This window comes from Lycium barbarum, chromosome 12, assembly GCF_019175385.1.
Source record: "Lycium barbarum isolate Lr01 chromosome 12, ASM1917538v2, whole genome shotgun sequence".
NCBI classification, from domain to species: Eukaryota; Viridiplantae; Streptophyta; class Magnoliopsida; order Solanales; family Solanaceae; genus Lycium; species Lycium barbarum.
This window is the reverse complement of record NC_083348.1, coordinates 23,224,010-23,229,560: the sequence shown is the minus strand read 5'-3', so window position 1 is coordinate 23,229,560 and position 5,551 is coordinate 23,224,010.

The window sequence follows — 5,551 nt, the reverse complement described above, 5'->3', positions numbered from 1 at the left end:
TTTTGAACCTCTTCGGGATCAATTTCGAAGCCGCACTCGGAGGAAAAGGCCTTTGAATGTACCTTTTCGAATCCGGCCCTTTCAGAATAGGCGGAGCCCCCGGGATCTGGTCCACCCGAGAGTTATATATTTACACCCTCTTCTCAGTCGAGTCTACCCTCTTCGCCAATGTTTCGAGCATCCTTAGAACTTCGGTGAATGAAGCAGCTCTGGACCCATTACTCTCGACCATCCGTGTCTCGTCCCTTCTGGGTTCGGCAACACCTTTCGTCCTCTCCGGGGTCGTTTTATCATTTGTGCTTTGCAATTGGGCTATTGCGACTCCTTGTTCGGCAATAGCTGCCCTCTGTTCCTGCAACATTTCAAAAATTAAACGTACGTCAATATTATCATCCGGGGTATCCGGTACTTTCCGGCCTTGTGTTCGGGACAAAGTAATTGAATTGTGAGTATTTAAAGGATCGGTGGTCGGTGGGGCGGCATTCTCTTGATTCACGGTGTTTTGACGATTGAGGCCCTCTGTCGAATTAACGGGGTTTGGGTCAAAGGGATTTGCTAGTAATCCCCGTGGCCCACTGTCTTCATTTTCAGCCACAATCTCGTTGTTGTTGACGTGACCAGATTGTCCACTGTTTGCCATTTGGTCCGTTTTCACAGAGACGAACAGAAGATTTTTTCGATCCTATCGGGTAGGAGATAGAAACCAAGATCAAAGACCACTATTATCCTAGCCCCACGGTGGGCGCCAAACTATTTACCCCGAATTTAGGTAATCAATTGAATTTGTAAGTGAGGTATAGGATATGTGGTTGAACTTTAATCTATTTGATTGGTAGGAAATATATATGGATTCGTTGCAATAGATATGTGTCTATATGTGTGATTGCCGTGAGCAAACGGATCGAAATTGATGATTTATATCAAATACATGTAATAAATAATATGTAAGTATTGGATAAGCAAATGAAGCTAAAGAACACACAAATCCTGACCAATATCAGAGAGAGAGAGATTTTGTATATTTTGTTATTATAATGTTCTAGATCTAAAAGAACTAACCCTTGAAAGTAGAGATAGCCTCCTATTTATAGTTTTGCCTTATGGGCCTTGTACAACATAAAACCCTTTTGAATAAAGAAAACTCTAAAAGGATAAGGTTGGGTCGTACGGTCTGACACCCGTACAATTGGCAGTACAATGCGGCAGAACGGTCTTGACGTGTGGCAATTGTGTAATAGATCACCGGACCAACGGCCACGATTAACCCGGACCAACGGCCACGATCAACGTGACTAACGGCCACGATCAACTCGGCTATGGAGAAACCGGACTAAACAATTTCCTTCGCTTTCTTCTGATCAACCACTTCTAATGCGATACCTCCGGTCCGAAGGAAAGTCTTCATGCTCGTGCTTGTTTCTTTCTTCCCTCGATTCCCGGTCTCACCGGTCTAGCATAAGTCCGATTTTTACCGTATGCACAAACTTATCCAATGTATCCTGTCGATTTCCTCAGACATGGCTGTTGTTTAAGTCGGAGAATGGAGGCTTAAAAGAACAATCTCCAGTTCACTCTTGGAAAAACTGCCAATTAAATACCTCTAGATGATAGGCTAATTAATTTGAATCTCTAATGCATAGAGTTCGAGGTATGTTCAAAATTTGGATTTATGATTAAAAACAAAATCGTGAAAAGTTTTGGCTTCTGAAACTGAACACAAGTTTGATTGAATTCTGGTGAATTTGTTGTACTATAATTTCTATTGAAGAGAATTCTTGAATTATGAGATAGCAACAACATGAAGGAGGATAAAAGAAAAATAAATAAATATATATATTAAGGAGCAACAGAGTAGAGTTGGGATGGGATTAGCTGAGGTTTTTGTTGTTGTTGAAAATGATGCTTAATCTCTTATGATAGTAATGCTTAGAAATTAAGAAAATTTGTTAGTCCAGATTCAGGGAATGCAATTTAGAAATCATGTACTAAAAATGTCCTATTTTTCTTTTGTTTGAGACCCAATGCATTTTATCAATTTTACTCTAATCTTTGTAGCCTACACCTCAGACTCGGTAATTGTATGTTTGTTAGTACTTATATTGTAGAAGGTTTATTGTTTCATTTTCTATGGTTCTAAGTAAAATATACAGTTTCTAATATAGTTGGTTTATGTTTTATTTGATTCTCAAGGGGACCTGAAAACCATAACTTGTAACTTCAAACTATAACTAATTCAAGAAAAGGTTTTGAATCCTTGAATTAGTTGTTGTACAGTCGTGATGAAAGGAGTTTTAATGACTCAGATAGAGAATTTGAAATACACTGGGAAGTATTGAATTTAGAATTTTGGGTGAAACTGCTTTTTTTTTTTTTGCTAATTGTATAACGATTTTTTTTAAATTTGATCGATAATTACTGGGAAAAAAGAAGTCTGACTTGAATGTGATTTTTTCACTTGATATTGATGTCTTTCTATCTAGATATGTTTTTAGGAATGGATTTCATATCATCGATGTTCACAGATTCGTCCCTGTCTGGAACTTAAGTAAGTTTCTTAGGTAACTTGAATTCTTAATTCTATTCAAGGAAAACTCAGAATTCCATCTCACTCTCTTTCGGTTCGAAGACGATAGGAAGTGAAAGTCATGGAGGTAAGCTTGAAACCATACCACCTGCATGTAACGAATGTGGTATTATTGTTTGATGGATTGTGACACGCAACAAATCATGAAAGATCTTGCATTGGAGGTTCAGAAAGAAAGTAAGTCAATATTGCTCTTTGTTCTCTCTTTTTTCCAGTTTTTGGGGTGGTCTTTGTTTCTTCTTCTCATTTGTTCCGGTAACATATTAGTGGCTAAAGTGTACCGTAAAAAGAAGAAAAAATATGTGGTGCCTACAGTGCTTGAGATTTATCAGATTAAAGTTTGGGCTTTGGGCAATATGACGGATACTATGGATGTCAACATGTGAATGATCTTGCTTGCAAATAATGGTTCCTTTTGCTAAGATGACATGGTTGTCAAGTCATCGTTATGCAGTGTGGTTTCTTAGCTTCATCAAGTGACGAGTTACCAAAAAAAAAAAAATCAAATATAAAACTATTATTCGATGACATTTGAGTGACTTCTTGATTTCTTTCTCTTCAGTAAAATTGTGTGGTTTCGGTTGTATTTGGCAAGCATGATTATACTCGTGATGTAGAGGAATGACATAATCCTTTCCCTTAGGAAAATTGATAGCAAATGGCATTGATTAAGGTCTTTCATAATTAATCCAGGTTTAAGGTCTCTTCTTCTTCTACCTTTTTTCCGGGTTAATTAACTCTGCATATTAAATTATGCTTATAGCTCTTTGGAAACAAAAAGAATATTAAGGCTGAAAAACCTGTAAGTAATGAGAACAAGAAGAATATCCAAAAGTAAAATTAGCCAAGTCAGACACAGAGTACATTGGCAAATAACCAGCTAAGTTGAATTATCTATTTCAAAACTTTCAACATATTTGAAAGTTAAGGAATTGTGTTAGTATAATTAGTGGTGCTTATATATATATAGAGAGAGAGAATGTATCCTTTAATGGACTTTATCCGAATTTGGGATTTCATACATTTCATTGACCTTATTTCATATGCTTGCAGTACATATGTCACGACCCAGCTAAGGGCCGTGACGGGTATCCGGGGCTAGCCACCGAGCACCACTTGTGCTACTACTCATCTTGCTCATTTAATGGTCTTTTATCAGCTTTATACTCAAATTGTAGGAAAATCATATTTTATATGGAAGCATAGATACTTTTTATATACATTTGCCTCTTGGCCATCAAAATAATATATACATATAATAGCATCTCGTGAGATCATCTGACCCACACTGCGTATCTACGAGCCTCTACTAGAGTTCTAAACATAAGGACGGGACAAGACCCCGTCATGCCCAAAAATACATGAATATACACAAAGGAATCGTCATAAGCACCTCCGAACAAAGGAGTGCTTCCAATCGGTTGACAGCTACTGCTGGTCTGGGTCGAGCTCTCCTCCCTGTCTACCTGTGGGCATGATCACAGCATCCAAAGAAAACAGACGTCAGTACGAACATTGTACTAAGTATGAGAGGCATAAGCAAAGAAATAGAACAATGACATAACGGAAATATCAATATGGAACATCTATATCTGACTGTCATGTATAAAAGAATTAAGTCATGCTATCTTACTCATACTCGTCATCATATCATGTATGCACAATGTATAAGCTGCCCGCCCATATAGGTGCGGTGTAGTAATGTATAAGCTGCCCGTCCATATCGGATCGGTGTGATAATCATAACATTAGCCTGTGTCCAAGCCTCCCGCGTCCGGGGTATCATCTCATGCCGCCCACTAGTGGTGTCTGCCCATGCCATTTGGCTATGGTGTATCGTATAGCTGCCCACCTTAGCGGTGACTACCCGGCCAACTAGGCGCGGTGTTATATCATCATTATACATGCTCATCATAATATGCTTATCGTAACATACTTATGATAATACATGCATAAGGCTTATGAACAACTTTACTTTATCGGGGTGACATAAGGTCGTGATCCCTCGATTCCATTATGGATCAATTATTGACATTCTGCCTCACCTTGAAGGAACTAACATATAAGGTGAGTGTGAGTGATAAATAATATCATGCCATTTTAAGATCATCATATCATATCTCTTATCTTATATTACCATTAATAGATATAGGCTTTTAGCTTTCCGGAATATAGGAACTCATGAAGAGGAGAAAAAATTATGCTATGAGATTCATGCCATTAGAAAGAGGGGACTAGCCTCACATACCTTTGACGTTTAACTAAGCTATCGTTCGCTTGTTCTCCTTCGATATCACGTTTCTACCTTCAAAAGAGAATTCGCATTTACGTTAGTTAATTCGACTATAAGAACGCGTTACTAATTCTAGGGAAAATTGGGCAGCACTTCCTTTGGTTATACTGCTTTTACCATATGCTATATCAACTCCCACACACTCACAACAACATTCACACATCGCAATCAATAATCATCATTTATATACATTGACCACAATCCACCATTTTTCTCTAATTTCTTCACATTTATGGGTTTTAGCTCATCATCACATTTTCTCATACATCACACCTATTCCATGGTCTATACATAATTTATAGCATATTTATACTCCCAACTCATCAACATTCATAATTCAATCCAACTATCATTCAACCATGGCACTATTCACATTTTATGACCCATGTACTACACTCTTCTATAATCCAAGTGTCTTAACCTTCCAATACCTTAAACAACATGTTTTAGTCATGAAACTTACCTTAGATGATGGTTGAACAAGCTTTGAATGGAATTACTCCTTTAGCACCAAAACCCTACTTTACTTCTTTTGGGTTTTCTTGAGAAAAATGAACTTTAGTGTGATTCTTACACTTGATTTCGTGGGTTTCATGTAGTTGATCACTCAGTTCCTTTGGTTTTCTTGTGATGAAGAGTAGAGAGTATTCTAGAGGCTTCTTGAGAGAAATATC